Source organism: Tauraco erythrolophus, chromosome Z (assembly GCF_009769465.1).
Source record: "Tauraco erythrolophus isolate bTauEry1 chromosome Z, bTauEry1.pri, whole genome shotgun sequence".
Classification (NCBI taxonomy): Eukaryota; Metazoa; Chordata; class Aves; order Musophagiformes; family Musophagidae; genus Tauraco; species Tauraco erythrolophus.
Genome location: NC_141496.1, coordinates 92088460 through 92105607, shown reverse-complemented (window position 1 = coordinate 92105607; position 17148 = coordinate 92088460).

The following is a 17148-nucleotide window of genomic DNA, read 5'->3' as shown; positions in this document are numbered from 1 at the left end:
GGAGTTAAAAGATCTTGGTTCTCCACTGCTGTGCACAGAGTCCCACTGTGATTTAGTGGCAATTTTCTTTGACACGAGTCGTTGGGAGTGCGTGTGTATAAATGATAGACATCATGCATCTATGCCAAGAAATTATCACTTAGTTGAGTGGAACAACCTACAAGCTGCACAGCAGTTGCAGGACTTGTTCTGTGAAAATATAATAAACAATGCCTACCTGAAATTGCAATCCTAACGCCAATCACACCAGCACATGTTGCAGTAAAGCAATTCTCAGTAGCAGACCAAACTCCAAAGATCTGTGAGACCTTAAAATAATTTATTATTTTATCCCCTCGACTATCAGTGTGGAGTTTCACTCCTGGGCTCGTTGTATTCTTCAAATAGGGAAAATCATTCCGTTGCTTCCAATGCTGATCAAATAGAATAGAGGTTTTGAATATTCCCCAAATAATACTTAGCAACTCCTGGATTTGTTAAGAGTTCGGTGAAGCCAGTGGGAAGAAAAAAAACCCAAACCCTAGGTATTGACTTTGGCATACATTACACTACAATTAAATTCTTTCATAACTATCTGTTATATTGCACAAGAAATAAATTCAATTGTGTATCTGGTACAATAATTTCACTAACTGATACACTAACACTTAATAGTCATACATTTATTATCGGTGATGTGATCAGCTTCTAAATTACAGAATGTGCTCTCTAGATGGTAAGTTGATGAAACGGTGACAACTCGTAAAGCTTGTGCAAAGCATACTAATGACATCAGCATTGCTGATGTCAGCAAAAGGGTAACATTGACTTCAGTGCATTTTGAACCTATCTTTAGTTGAAACTTAAGTTATGGCTATATGCAGAATTTTGTACTTTTATGATCTACCTAAAAATAAAATAAATATATTTTTTAACAATTTAGGGGATGAAAGCCCTTATGGAAAACAGCAGTGTTAATTTTGTGAAGTTTCAGATTTGAGTTGTAAGATAAAAATGTCATTTGACAACTTTTCTCAGAAATCACAATAAATTCAGCCAGCTTTATAACTATAAATATATGTAGAAAAACAGGTTAACAATTTCTGCATGCTAGTCATTCCTGGATTCTTATTTTGCTCATACAAACTCTTCAAACTGACATTTTAAAATTCCCACTAATCTGAGTGTCTCATGAGTGGCAGATAAGGTTTTATTTTGTGAGGTGGAAAACATGTAGAAATTTTATTTAAAAATAGGAAATGCAAGGCAGTGAGTGTTTTAGAAAAATATAGTCTCTAACACTTTACAGTACAAAAAACATTTATCCAATGTGTCTAACAGTTGAATATTAAATATAATTGCTATTTTGCAGTTTATTTTCCAAACAGTACTGATATTCCTTTACTTTTACTTAGCAGGTGTGATAATCATTAAAATACTATTTTGCTCTTATTTTTTTCCTCTTCAAATGCTGTGCCTTAAAGAAAATACCACATTCTCTTTCCTGCAGAACAATTTAGTGCAAGTATTCTTCATATGTAACTCCTAGTGCTTTGACCATATTTGTGACTTTTATAATAAAACTTGTGAGAAGAACATCAATAACTATAAAGAATGTCATCCTTATGCCAGTTAATCTGACAAAAGCTAAACAAAATAATGTATGTAAAAGAGGGGACCATGTCTTCTTAGGATCTATGCGCTGATTTTTCAGGAAACCAGAATTCTTTCAATCATGGAAAATGGAATGGTCGTTTACACTTGAAAAAAAAAAAAAAATACAGTAAAAAACACTGAAGACTGTTAAAAGAATCTGCATTTAAGGGTGAGTTTAGGAGCAATTGTCGTATGTTGAAGCAAGACACTGCTGGCCCTGGAATACACGCCTAGTGTACACTGTGTTACATACCACCTTCACTGTGGGTAGCCAGAAGAGCTAGAAGTTAGAATTAGAAATTGTTAGTCTAAGGAAAGCTTTTACAGTCTAAACAAAATATCACGATCTCGCACGAGTGCAATGCCAACAGCACTACCACTTGTAAGTAATGCGGATCACGCCGTTTCTATTAAGAGCCTTTAGTAACCCAACACGTCACTGGGCAAAGACTTGTTTCTGCCTCTTCCCTGGTGTCAAGTTCTCACCACCCAGTCACTCACAGCCTGAAGTCAAGGGCCTTTTTTTTTCTGAGACAGGATGATGTGATGATGTTGCAATTACAACAGATATACTAATGTATATGTAGGTATGTCGCAGTTCCCCACTGGTTAGGACAGAACAGTATTCTGTCTTGAGTTTTCCTCTTTTAGATAAACATGGCATGAATTTTGAAGTAGAAGGTATGTATTTTTAGTGTCATCTTGTTTTCGTTTGTATTTATCCATAATTTGTCTAACCAGACAGATCACGGGTGGGCTGAATTCCTCCGACGTTTGTGCGTTTTAAACGCGACTCCTCGTAGCCCCGGTGTGTTTGAAGAGCTGGAGAGGAGCAGGTTCCCTACCAGCTCCTCTCTTCGCTGCTTCTGGCAAATTACATGGGACAACTGGTACGGAGGAGGAAAGAGCAGCTGCAAACGTACAGCTCCGACGTCAACACTCGTGTCATTGATGCTGCCCTTCTCTGGCACCACCTCGTGGGCTTCAGCTGAACGGTAGCGAACTTGTATCCACCCTCCATCACACCAGAAAGCTACAAAAATGTTCTCGGCAGCCGAAAAGAAACAAAAAAAACCCTTCTTTTTTTCCAAATCCTGATATTTATTTCCAACTGATATAGGGCCTAGGTGTCCTGTGTCTGGAATGACTGAAGGGGGGGCAGCCAAGCAGGTCAAGGAAAGCAAGGGAAATTCTGACTGCCTATAAAGAAGAAAAAAAAAATTGCTAAGGATATGTGTGAATTGGAACAAATTTTGTGATTATAAAGTGTCCATTTTTGGTGTTTTTCAAAATTAATGGACAAGGGCCTGTGCAACCTCATCTAAGCACCTCACGAAGGCAAGCCTGCTTTCAGCAGGTGGTTTGACAAAATGACTTCCAGGGGTACCTTCCAACGCAAATCATGCTGTGATTCTGCGATTCAAAAGCAGCTTCAGTGTCTTAAGAACTTGCAGAATATTTAATCCAAAGAGCGAAAGTATTCAACACAACCGACACAGACACACAGAAGAACCACACAAAAGGAGACAAAATAAATGCTATTGATTTCATCCTGAAGCACAATGTTTTCGTGGCTACGTGCAGGCTTGAGCCCAAGGGAAAACGCATTCAATGTCAGAAAAAAATACCATAACAAGTGAAAGTTTTCCTATTGATCTCCAGAAAACTCAAATTGAAACAGATGGGCTGTTTCAAAACAGAAAACTGTACAGAGAGGACAGGGGTTCATCTGGAAAATAATAAGTAATTGCAATATGATTATCAGGTGCATTTAAAAGCTGCTGTCACTTTACCCAATTGTTCCTGGTATCATTTTTCTTGCAATAATAGTCTGCACAATATTTGAACGATCTCAGGAATAGTGTACGCACATCTGGTATTGAAGCCTGGTCAGTTCTGCAAGGATCCCCTCCACCTTCCACCTCAGCTATTAAAAATAACGAATAAATGAAGATTTTGTTAAAGAAATCAGAGTATATGTTAAGTATTCTAATAATGTTAAAAACTAAAAGATCTAATAGACCTAGATGAAAGTGTTATCTAAATTCCACAAGTTATACTAATTACTACCAGAATAATTAATTCCTGTAATAAATAGATTTTTCTTTCATAGACATTGAAGTGGTGGCTGACAGGCATGATATTTTCCGTAACATCAAGACAGTGCTGTTAGGCATTACACCAGCAAAACTGACATTTACACTGTTTTCTCATAAAAATATTTGCAAAGAGGAAGCAATTAGATTTCCAATATTCCCCCTTTAGAAAACTAGCAAATAGAAGAGTTAACTATGCTAACCCTGCATAAAGTTCTCACATGGTAGAGGGCAATGTACTGAAATCTCTCTATCAGTCCCAAACCCCTTTTATCATAGTACCAGTAATTTCCCAAAAGCGTGCAAATCACGGTTGAAGAAGCATAAGGTAGAAAAAGAAGCATAAAGGTATGTTTAAACAAATTCTTCTACACCTATGCTCTCCTCTGGTCCCGGGTTATTCTACAGTTGTGCAGGGAGCTGCGAATAAGATAGATTAACTGAAATGGTGCCCTGGTGTGTATCTGTAAGATAACAGGTATGTATGTACTCAAACACAACAGAAATTACATATATTGCCTGTTGTTTGAAGCTTTAGCTCCTCAGCAGACACCATGCTAACTGTCTAGGTGGCATATCAAATTACCTTTTTTTCCTGTATGAGAAGAAACGTGGAAAAAAATAATACAGAGTTAAATATAGCTGTCCACAGCTGTGGGGTGCTTACATTTTGACTATTTAGGAAGTTATGCTCTTCATCATTTGCTGCAGCTTTACTACAGAATTTGCAGGATCTCTCAATTCAGCTTTGATTACTTTTTTTTGATCGCTTAGAAAGATGGAAAGTAGTTAATTAGTAATTAATTATGAGTTTGCTTTGTTTTCAGTCCGAGCTTCTATATATAAAGCTGATATTTAGAAATCGGGGATATATTATTCAAAGTACAGTTTTAGAAGACTTGTACATTCTGACCTTTGCTGCTTCCTTTACTGCCAGTTCCACATTTTCTGTCCGAAATTAATTTAATATTCTCTTCACAATTATGTATTTCTCTTGAATAATGTAATGCTAAATACTAAACTATTACCAATAATAATACCTTCATATTAAAACTAGTATTAACCACTACCTTATGTTGACAGCTAACATTGTAAACAAATATGTTCTATATTTACAAAGCTAGGCAACCTTTGCTGGCCATTAACCTTCACTCTTAAGATAAGCCTTAGAACTATTTTATAACTATTTTATGGGTTTAACTCAAGAGCAGAGAATTAATATTTCACCATGTCACACTGAGGTACTTTTGCTATAACTCTTTTTTTCCAAAACCATGTTATTGAGATGGTAACAACTAACTGTGCTTTTAAAGACCATCAGACAAAGCATCTAGAGGCATTTCAACATCCGAACAGTACTTATTCTTCTCAATTATCTATGACTTAAATAAGTCTAATAATTAACAGAGGTAATTGCTCAATGTTTTTTAAAACTGGAGTTTGCAAGGTGTAATCTGGATGCCGTGCAAAACCTAGTTTCTGCAGCAGATGAGAACAAGAACTCTAAGACTTTTTCCTGATGATCAGATGGATCTCAAGATAAGCCATGAATTAGACAAAAAGTGAGGATGTGCATCACAAGTCATGAGTAACAGGTCTGAGTTCACCCTGCTTTGAGCAGCAGAGCTGACTACACAATTTCTAGAGGTCCCCTCCAACCTCACTTACTCTGTGATAGCTGCTGGTGATTCTATTCTGTAAGAGGAATTTATGCCAGGAAAAATTGCTTCTGGGAGGAGCATCAGGAAGACGGAAACAGGATAAAAATACTCGGCGTGAGAATAAAACATTTGTTTGTATGAAATTTTCAGTTCAGAAGGACATTGAGCTAAATCCTCAGATATAAACCCTAAGTAATCTCTTTGTTGGTAGGTTATATTACTGTAAGAGTTCTACAATGTCTTCTTAACACTGTGTCCAGAGTTTTCAGTATTGCATTATCTACATTTTTTTAGAGGTAAATGAAAAATTCGTCCTGACAATATAGTTGTACCATTGTACTAAAACTATAAATTTAGCTCCCTGACTCTCATTGTATTCATGTACCTTCCTGAGGTATTACTGGATATGCATCATGCTCCAAATGTACTGATTGGGTGGAAACCCACCGTGTTATTTCCACTAATTCCACATCTGAGAACTGTCAATAAGCAAAACGGTTGAAGTTGTGGTATTGCAAACAGTGACATAGTCTGTATTGGTACAGCCTGCAATAACACTTCACAATCCTATAGTACTTTATGAGCAAAAATTTTTAAAATGTGAACACGCAATAAAGGTGAATACAAATTTTATTGTGTACGTTTTACGTAGAGGAAACAAGACAGAAAAATTGCTTAGCCAAGACCAGGCAATAGCAAATGGCAAAGCCAGAATTTTAACTCGTGATTCCCAGTCCTACATACATTCCTCTGGTATTGTCCTAGCGCAGAATTGCAGCTTTGCGGTATGTCTGACATCCACACACATTCTCTCAGCTAAATAATAAGATTCTAACAGATTTTCCATAACTATCAGAGTATGAACTTCAAAGCAAAGCAAAGTGTCTTGCAAATATATCAATCAGAATCGATTTTGATCTTTTACTGTTGAATTGCTTTGTTCAAAACTGAAATGAAAGTAATTTCATATAGCTTTCGTTACTCCTGATAAACTGTAACAAGTTACTGACCAGAAACTAGGAAGGACTTCAACCTGAGTATCTTTTGGAACTTTTGGAACACAGGAGATGATCTACAGTGTTTAGGTATAGTCAAAGAAATTCTTTGTCCTCAGTTTCCTGCAGCAGAGTCTCAGACATCAGATTCCAGGCTCAAAAAATAAATAATTTAATTGAGTGGCACCGCAATCGGAGCAGCTTAAGCTGAGTGCCTCTGGAGAGGGACCCTGAACAAAGAAACCCCTGGGCTTTTATACCCTTACAGTCCATGCACCCATTCCTCATGCACTGTTCACGCGCCTTGCACGCGCCTCTTGGTCCAGCGGTAGTTTTTGGTCTGGGGTCTTCTTTGTTCCTTATTGTATTCTCCTTGTCTCCGGGTGGGCCGTTGGCTGTTTCTCATCTGAACGAGTTGCAGCTTCTGCTGACAGCCGTAGCCCCCTTGTCTTCCAGCTTGCACAGGTCTCAGGGGCTCCTTTCATGTAACCAGGCACCGGTTAAAGATGCCACTAAAGACTTTCCTAGGCAATAGTTCACAACTGGCAGCCCAAGGCTTCAGCAAATTTAGCTACTCATGCTAAACAAGGCTATTGATCCAAGCAGTTCTTAACAGTCCTAAGCAATACTACTCAGGCAAAAGAACACAGTTAAAAGAATTCAGTTAACCAAACCCAGTCTGCAACAGTGCATGTCTACTATATAAACCTCAATAAATCTAACAGGTTTTAACTGGGGACACAGACTTGCCAGCATTGTGTTACCAGGTTTCATATATGATTCTAATTGTTAGAAACTGTTTAAAAACAGAGAAATTGTTTGCCTTTACTGTAATGCAGGCATTAATATATATATATAAATTCAGACACCAGAGAACTGGCAAGGTTAACAGAAAGCTTATAAATGCTTTTCAGAAGGCAACTGAAATTTGCAATCAAATTAGTAGTTGTCAGCGTTCTAATTATAATGTATTTTGGCAAACCCACTTGAAGTAAACCTGATCTCTCCTTCCAACTGCAGGTTTGTTTTTTTTTCAGAGAGACAGAGCAGAATAATTTATTGCAAACCTGTATTGTGGGTCTTTATTAAGCTCTTACACTCAAAAAGATTTTGATCAATTTATTTAGGTTAAATTGTGAGACCTACAGAAGAACTTTCTGGAATTTGCATTCGTTTTTATCAAAAAGTGGAGATACAATATTGAGGCACTAATAACAGACATTTGGAGGAAGATATGGCAGATAACCCGCCAGGGAGCAGCAAGAGTTGGCCTCTCTGCAATGGAAAGAGAGCTGACCTTAAATAAAAGCAGTGATGCATTCAGTGAGGGGAAGAGATGGCAGAGAAAGACGGTCACAGAGCCTGGTGATGTCTTCAAGGCCCTGCCCCTATCTTCCTTACACAGATATAAAAATATTTGGTTTATTATAAAACAGCTCATTAAGTCAAAGCATGTTTAATGCGCTTTGCCTTTTTACACATATTTCTCTTTCTTTAATCTTTTTTTTTTGCTTTAGTTTTAGCCATAAAATCTAACCTTCATATACCTGTCTGAAGTCTGTGACAGTGTACTTTTTAATAGGTGACAAAGATCGGGAAAAATGAGCTAACTTTGTGCAGCTTTCCCCTTGAACACTCAAAACACGTTTAAGGCTTTGATGGGTTTGAACTGACAATTTAGGAATGCAGACATGCCGTATCTTCACCGAAATCCATCTGCAAACCTAAGTGCCAGTACGTGTAGCTTCACAACGAAACGAGCACACCTCGGGCTTCAGTCCGGCAGCCTTTACGGCAGAACAGGATCCAGTATTTTTATGGGCAAACAGATGTTATGACAACGTCTGTTAGTCATCTGTTCCGTTCCTGAAAGCACTATTTTAACTCGTGATGATGAACTAATCTTCCAAGTTACAACATAAGATTAATCTCAATATATTTGTCAGAGTTTTTCAGCTTCCATCTGGTCATACTCTAAACCTAGTAACATGGCTTGAAGTTGACTCTCAAATTGGATTTCACAGGGTCAGGAATTTACCACCAATTGCTGAAAGTTATGAACTATCTGTGTAAATACAGAACACAGAAAATGGAAATGGGAGGGATCAGCTGAGTCTTCAAGTCTGATGGTGAAATTAGAGGCATAACAGACATTTAGTTTCTAGTTATTTAGCCCAGAAGGACTTTCACTCCCTCTGCTCCCCATAAATCACAAAATGCATCAAAATCCACAAGAAGTATAACCCTCAACAGAAGAGAGCAGGCCAGGCACAGAAATGTACCCGAACTCTTATCCTTTTTGCCTGTAACCCTATTCTCTTTACCATTCGTTATATTCCCCTGTCACACGTTAATTTAAATAAAAATCCAAACGGTGTTTGAATAACATCTCAGTGAGGTCCCAGTTCTGACTACAAACCCTTAACCACTAAATAAACACAATCCACACGTTTTAAATATTAACAACTTCAATAATAACTTTTTTTAACGGTAAAGATGAATGTGTTGGGTTTGTGTGCCAGGGTTTTGGTAGCAGGGGAGGGGCTGCAGGGGTGGCTGCTGTGAGAAGCTGCTGGAGGCTTCCTCGGCTCCAAGTCAGACCCACCTCCGGCCAGGGCCGGGTCCAGCAGCACCTCCGTGAATGACATGTTTAAGAAGGGACAAAAAGCCTCCGCCACGTGGGACCTGCGCTGCAGAGCAGGGGAAGGCGCAGGCGGCTGTCTGCGCTGGGCCACCCCCCATCCCTCACCTGGCAGGGGGTGGTGGCTGTGGCTTGGATTGGCTTGGAGCGCTCCGAAGCTCCCTGCTCCCAGGGCACCCACTGGGCAGAACTCGTCCTGCCAAGACCGCCAGAGTTCGTCGGGCTGGTTGAGCCTGGCACGGCTGCAGCAGAGAGAGGAGGTGATGTGAGAGAAACAGCTCTGCAGACACCAAGGTCAGGGAAGATGGAGCAGAACGAGGTGTGCCAGAGCTGAGGTTCCCTTGCAGCCCGTGGAGATTAACAGTGGAGCAGAGACCCACCTGCAGCCCGTGGAGGACCCCACACCGGAGCAGGTGGCTGTGCCTGCAGACGGTCATGACTCTGCAGGAAGCTCGCACTGGAGCAGTCTGTTGGTGAAGGGCTGCGCCCCATGAGAAGGACCCAGGCTGGAGCAGTTCATGAAGAGCTGCAGCCTGTGAGAAGGACTCATGTCGGAGAAGTTTGTGGAGAACTCTTTCCTAGGGCAAGGAACCCCATGCCGGAGCAGGGGAAGAGTGTAAAGAGTCCTCCCTGTAAGGAGGAAGGAGCAGCAGAAACAGCATGTGCTGAACTGACCGCAGCCCCCATTCCCCGTGCCCCTGCACCCCTGGGAGGAGGAGGTAGAGCCTGGAAGAAGGGAAGGGGTGCAGAGGAGGTGTTTTTAAGATCTGGCTTTGATTTTCATTATCACCTCTGATGTGATTGGTAACAAATTAAATTAATTTTTTCCCCAAGTCGAGTTTTTTTTGCCAGTGACCATAACTGATGGGTGACCCCTCCCTGTCCTTGTCTTGATCCTCCAGCCTTTTGTTATATTTTCTCCTCTCCATCCCAGTGGGGTGGGAGGAGTGAGCAAGTGGCTGCACGGCGTTTAGTTGCCAGCTGGGCTAAACCGTGACAATGAAGTAGGCTGCTGACAAGCGATTCTCCCACTCCCAGCATGGAGCTACTTTATTAGTGGCAACGAACAGAGCAGCTATTGTTTATCTAATAAATTGCTGATGAGAAAATCCACAGACATACTAGTGTAATTCCTTTGTTAAGCTGAATTATACACCTTATCACAGCAGGATATGCATTTGGCAAACAAAGACTATTGGCTGAACTAATTTATAAATGCTAATTTATAAATGGCTAATATTAAAATAATTTTATTAGGTTTATTCTGTGCATTACTTAACTGCAGATGAAGGCAGAAGGCATTCTGATGAAGGTATTTTTGGGGGTGAAGACAGAGAGACTGCAATGTGAGCTATAATCTGAGATGTAGCAGTGGCACTTGGGATACTTTTTAGCCAGACCCCACCTCCCTGGGGGCTACAGCACCATCCTTTTCTGTGGTTATGATGCTCACCTGGTTGCTGGTGTTTGGACTGCTTCTGCTTGCGTTCAGCACAAGGGAAATGTAGATATTACCAAGGTGATTTGTGGTAAAGATGTGGTGGTAATGAACTCCATTTTCCCTAACGGGAGAGCTGCCCCTGAGTCTTCTACGTTCTGCTGCTGAACTGTCAAGTTCAGTAACATTTAAAGACACGAAGTACAACTATAGTGCTGAATGCAGTGGTACTACCACCATCCGTTTCCTTGGCTTTGAACGTTATGCTTCAGCTTGCATTAGAACACATAAAAAATGTTGTAATAAATGTTTTTCACACTACTTTGACTTTGGCCTAAAATAGGCCAAATCACCAACCACACTATTAAAAAAGTGGTGCACACTGGTAATGCACAAGTGCCTGAGATAATTTAAAAAGAAGCCTATCAGTTTCTGGGCTAGATGTGGGGGTGGGGTGGCAGGACTGAGGAGTTGGCATGAAGAAAACAGTGGCTCTGAGGTTTTTCGTTTGGAACCTGTTATTTTTGGCAGAGGCAGACTCTACAAAGGCTTTAGGGCTACTGTGAATTACGTTTTCTCAGATCTCCTAGTAACTGTTCTGTTTCTTGAACGCTTGCCGGTTCAGCTGCACAATGAAGGCTGTATTTCAATCCTCTTCTGTTTGAATTGGGTCTTTAGCACAGAAACAAGAGAATAACTTTGCTTAAAACATGAAAATACAGTGCTAAAGCCTTGTATTTGGCAGAAGAAGGTCAGAGGCAGATGTGAAACAGGAAAATTATTTTAGTCCATGTTTTGAAATCAATTTGCTTTGAAAATAGGTCCCTAACTGGAATACGATTTCATGGGCTCAAAATTTAATCTCAGAAATACAGTGCCCCTTTCTCAAGGTGCACTATGAAAATGCTTCGTATTGTCCAGTAACTGGTAAGTTCAGGAAACGGATGAATCAAATATAGCTTGGTGCTGCTCCATAATCAAAGTCCAGGAAAAGATCAGCCATTCTGCTTCATTGTTAACAACTGTATGGGAAGAGGATATAAAAACTGAAGAGATGGAAAGATAGGTCTCTTTTTGCTTTACGTGCTGTAAGATTATAAGAAGGACTGTTTCACATTCTCGTCTAGCAGTTTAGTTTCTATAAAGCTGTTGCTCCTATAGTAGCTATGAATCCTATAACATTCTGATATATTTCTAATGGTAAAAATAAGCCAATGAAATATATTCTATACCAGAGCAGTCATTTTAGTTTGAGTATTTTATTTATCAGCTTCACCAAGGAAAATGATCATGTTTTTAAATCACCGTTTTTAAAAAATCTTACTATATTCTAAAGTCAGACTTCTTCACGACCCCCAGACCTTTACAAACAGATGCAAGAAGGATATGTTTTGGATTACTTCCTCTCAGTTCTGCTGGAAATCACTACAGAAGGTCTATTTGTTGATCTTTCCTCCCCCAAAGTAAAAAAAGGGCTAGCATTGGCAAGTAACTCTGTTCTTCTAGCCAACACTAGGGGGAAAAAAAAAAAAAAAAGAAAAAAAAGAACAGAAATAGAAAAACAAGAAGCAAGGAGACTACGGAACAAAATTACCATGAGAAAGAGAAAGCACCATTTTCTATCTGTTTTGAGTCAGCAGAAAACGTGCCATGCACTACATACTATATCAGGTCTGAAAGCCTTGTTATCTCATTGCAGCATAAATTGTTTGGCCAGCACAAATTAAGCTATCAAAGCCAAAAGTGTATGTTATTTACAGTTCCTTAATGTTTGCTTTTAAAAGTTGTTATTTTGCAGATTTTAAAATGGCCTGAACTGGATTTTATCGGACTGACAGAAAGAGAGGACAAAATAAAACGTCACTGTTTTATTCAGCATAGAGAACTGGACTTCCTGTGAGATAAGTATGTGAAATATGGTTACTTGGTTTCCAGTTTAGACTTGTGGCATACCAGCAAACCACCTCAGCTGGACATGGAAACCATTTGGTGGTCGTGTAGAGAATAGGGATCAAACCGCGCTGAAGAACAGCAGCTGCTCAGTTCTCTGTTACCAGCCAGCCATGCCCAAACCACAGGGCAGTAAAAAGCTGAAAAAAGAAGAGTGTTTCTCTTGGAATACATGATTTTCACGTGCTTTAAATTCCTGATGAAAATCAACTATTATTATTAGCATCAATATAAAAGGTATTATCCAATCCAGTCTTTCTTCCACTCTGAAATAAAAAATAGTATTTTGAATGCAACAGCAGCAAACACATTTCCGTGAACTGAAGCAGTGCTCCCAAAATAGTCCAAGAATCAACTGGAACAGCAGAAAAACGTGACTATAACAATGCAATAGAATTCTGAGGACAGCTTTCAGCCAACACAGAGGAAGATGAGTTGTAGCCAGACTTCTATTTGTCTAACAGGCAAATTTGCGTCGGCATGTACGGCAATATTTGTAGGAGGAAATTGCTGACCCAACTGATGCAAGGCTTTGCCACGCCACGTCAGCCAGACCTACAGTTCACCCACCACAGCATTCAGAAATGATACCCTGAACTACTGCGTATATAGTTTTCAACTTTGCATGTGCATTTGTTTTAGACCCACAAGAGACTTCCGGGCTTCCAGATTCTGTAGTAAAATAAACAGTCAAGTTTAAAAGAGTGATTAAAACGTCCTTAAAGCTCTCAACTTTTTACATCAAAAAGATGGTGAAGTAAGAAATAATACTACCTACATTTCTTATTGTATTCATAATAAGAGAAAATTAAGTTTTATGAGCATGATCTAGATATATTTGATTTTTTTTTTCATTGTGGAACTACATCAATTATTTGATATTGTAACCTGGCTAAATTCAGAGTTTTTTCATATACTTAGCTATACTACTTTTGAAGATTATCCAAAATTTGCTTTGCCTTCCTTTTAGTAAAAAGTGAGTAATAAAAGACAAAGCACTTGAAGTTGGCTGAGGTAAGAAAGTTAAGCACAGGCTTACTTCATACACTACACTTGCTGTCAAGCCAGGTGAGTTTCAGCAAAAGATTCAGATCTTACACTGACAGTTTTTAATGGTGATAGAAGAGAAACATGTCTCAGAAGAGCATACTGCACAGGAAGGAACAAAGATTTGAAAGCCATCTCTGGTCCTGTGGTGAATTCTTCTTACCTTTTGTACTAACAGTTGCTCAGTTGCATGTTTCATTGACTTTGTGATTATATCTAACAACTATTTAAGCTATTCTTTGTCAAGAAACAAAATCAAGTGTTTTTACTGAAGACCAATCTCGGATAAAGTTTTGATTAGCAAAAATGACAGGAAAAATCTACTACATGCTAGGTTGTTGAGAATAAAGATAAATCTTAATTTTCCTTTCAATTAACATTTTCTTCAAGCTTAGGAAAGATAGGCAATTCCTCCTTACTCCTTGAGCTATAATCTAAAATTTTCTGCAGATTGTTTGCTGCTATGAGCATTAAAAGTGATACTTTCCATTGCTTTTCTGTTTACTTGGGCAAGTGAACAAATCACATATAAATCATCCATAAATCATCTGTAAGGATCTTGGAAAAGTGTTTAAATAAATCTCTAACGAGAATTTGGAAATCCTTTAAATTCTGTTAAAATATCACACACTTAAAACATTAGGATTTATATTTCAGAATAGAAATCAAAGGGATGAATGAATATCAGAATTTCGATCTAATTAAAAAAAAATGGAGCTCGGTGTTCACAGCATAATTGAATGAGTATTCATGAAAATGCCGCTCCCTATCCTGGCTTTCAAAAACTTTCACTGTTTTGGGAAAATTAGTTTTTTACCCCCAACACAAAAAGTAAAGGAATTTAGCATTTCATAGCACAAGCAGGCGTTGGACAAAAGCACAGCATCCAGTATCTTGCAACCCAAAAGGCAGAAAAAACTCTCGAGGTTATTTAATTCCGACTTGCCGTGGCTGTGCGTTCCGCAGTAGCCCACCGGATGGCTCCCTCGCCGCTCCCGGGTTTTGCATTCCGAATTTCCATGCCGCAACGGCACGAGGTGAGCCCCACAGCCTCAGGAAGCTGCCCAGGACAAACGAAAAAGCGCCTCAGTTTGTGGTCTGCGGGTTTGCCAGCGCGAGGTGTCCTCCCAAAAGAACGAACTTGGACAAAAGTGTGGCTGATCATCTGGGAGCGTAAAAGACAATGGAGGAGCTCTATGTCCAACAACCACCACCACCACAACAACAACAAAAACCAACCAACCAACCAACCAACACCCACGGAGTATACTGGCAAATGAATTGGGTTCGATTCTGGCACTTCCACCCCCTTATAATGCCCTACGGCAGGCGACAGTCACCGTAACACGAAGCAACCCACCCTCCTAGAAACCTTGTGCAGGCAGCACGGCGGGGGAAAACCAGCGACAGAGGCCTGTCGTGGGAGCTGAGGATGACAAAAACAAGAGGTGTCGGGCAGTGCACGCTTTGGTTCTGGCAGCAGTTGGAATCTGCAGCTGTGGATTCACGTGGCTTTTATCTGTATGTTGAAGCCTAAGCCAGGCAGCCCTGCTGAGGCTTTTCTCAGTTGGATCTAGCAATAGTGTATCCGATCAAAGAGCTGATTACCTGTTTTTTTTCTGATGTATTAGTCGTAGATCAGATGGTAAAATCTGTAATTGTGTGATCTCCACAATCTAACACAAGGTGGGGTCTTAAGTTATCGGGAGTAAAGTGTAAACCAAATCCACATCCTGTGTTGAAAAGCTAAAGCCTCTTTTATTTCTGTTTTTCCATTTCGTTGCATTTTTAGCAGTATTTTTAAAGAGATTTTATCACCAAGTCCATGATCTACATGAGCTACAAAATTCCTGAATGTCTCAAAAAAAAAATGCCTAAAATGGCTTAGATTTCTAGTCTATGTCCCGTAGAGCAGCATGAACTGACTTAATTCTCCCTTTTCGTCTCAGCTAATTCTGTCAAACATCAGACAACTAAACAACATTTTAAAATAAAGGCATCATAAAACTAAAGGAGATAATGGGCTGATTCTGTCATCAGTCACAGATTCGTTCTCTTGGGAAACCGTCTTGCATCCCTTGCTGGTATAAAACTCCACTGATGATGTCCAAGAACTATTTTATTGACTTTTGTAATGTCACTATAGCATTCCACCTTTACTGTGTTTTTTTCAGCCTTAGTTGTTTTAGTACATTATAGGTACTATCTGACGTGCTGAATGTGTCAGTCTGTGCGCACTGAACGTCCTGAACAGGTGAGTGTGTGCACCATGGGGACTTAAAGGCTTTTTTTTCTTTTTTTTTTAATAAATTAAGGATGGCAGCCATGGTGTACAGAAGGTTGGTAGTTTTATACCACACCGGACATATAAACGCTCAGAATGTCATCACTGCAAGCCAAAATCACAATCACTTATACCAGGTCCATTAACCAGCTGGAAGAACTGTCTTAACATTGCCTTTGGGAAGTGATACTTTATTGTACCTAGACAGGTATTTTATTTAAAGAAAACTTTAACCTATTCATTGCAAGCTGCCAGATTCCACAAAAGCCGAGAAGAGCTCCCTGAATAGCCAGCTCAGCTACCGAGTTAGGCTGAGCCCAGTTTATACCACCTTTAGCAGAGCAGATTGCTTATAGAGTGAAATGGGATAACTAAAGATGGAAACAGAGAAACGATGTTGTTGTAACACAAACAGAAGCAAAACCTTGTCTATTTGCCTACAGTTGTGTCAATGCATATCGAATACAAATTCAGACAATGTCTTTATCTACACATGTACAGAACAGCTGGAGCAACAGCGGTGAGACTCGATTCTTACAGGAAAAATCCTTTACTTTCCTACATGCAATAGGCCACAAGGGTTCATCACACACTGTTTCTGCCACTCCTTCCTCCTTACAGGGAGGACTCTTTACACTCTTCCCCTGCTCCAGCGTGGGGTTCCTTCGCATAAGAAACAGTTCTCCACAAACTTCTCTGATGTGAGTCCTTCTCATGGGCTGCAGCTCTTCATGAACTGCTCCAGCCTGGGTCCCTCTCATGGGGCGCAGTCCTTCACCAACAGACTGCTCCAGTGCGAGCTTCCTGCAGAGTCATGACTGTCTGCAGGCACAGCCACCTGCTCTGGTGTGGGGTCCTCCACGGGCTGCAGGTGGGTCTCTGCTCCACCATTAACCTCCATGGGCTGCAGGGGAATCTCAGTTCTGGCACACCTCCTCCTGCTCCATCTTTCCTGACCTTGGTGTCTGCAGAGCTGTTTCTCTCACATCCCTTCCTTGCTCCGCTGCAGCTGCACTGGGCCTCACTGGCCCAACAAACCTCGGCAGTCCCAGCAGGACAAGTTCTTCCCAGCAGGTGCTCCAAGAATGGGAAGTATCAGAGTGCAGCTGCTGCCCTTCCCCCCCACCAGAGGAGGTGGGGGCCTATGCCTTCCTTTTCTCTCTGCTGAAGGTCCTACATGGCACAGGTTTCTTTGTCCTGCTTAAATATGTCATTCACAGAGGCACTGGTTGGCTCTGCCTTAGCCAGAGGTGGGTCCAACTTGGAGCTAAGGAACCTTCTAGCACCTTCTCACAAGAGCCAGCCCTGTACCCCCTCCCTCACTACCACTACCTCACCACACAAACCCAATATACATTTTCAAAAAGGGTAGAAAGGACAACCCTGGGAACTACTGATCTG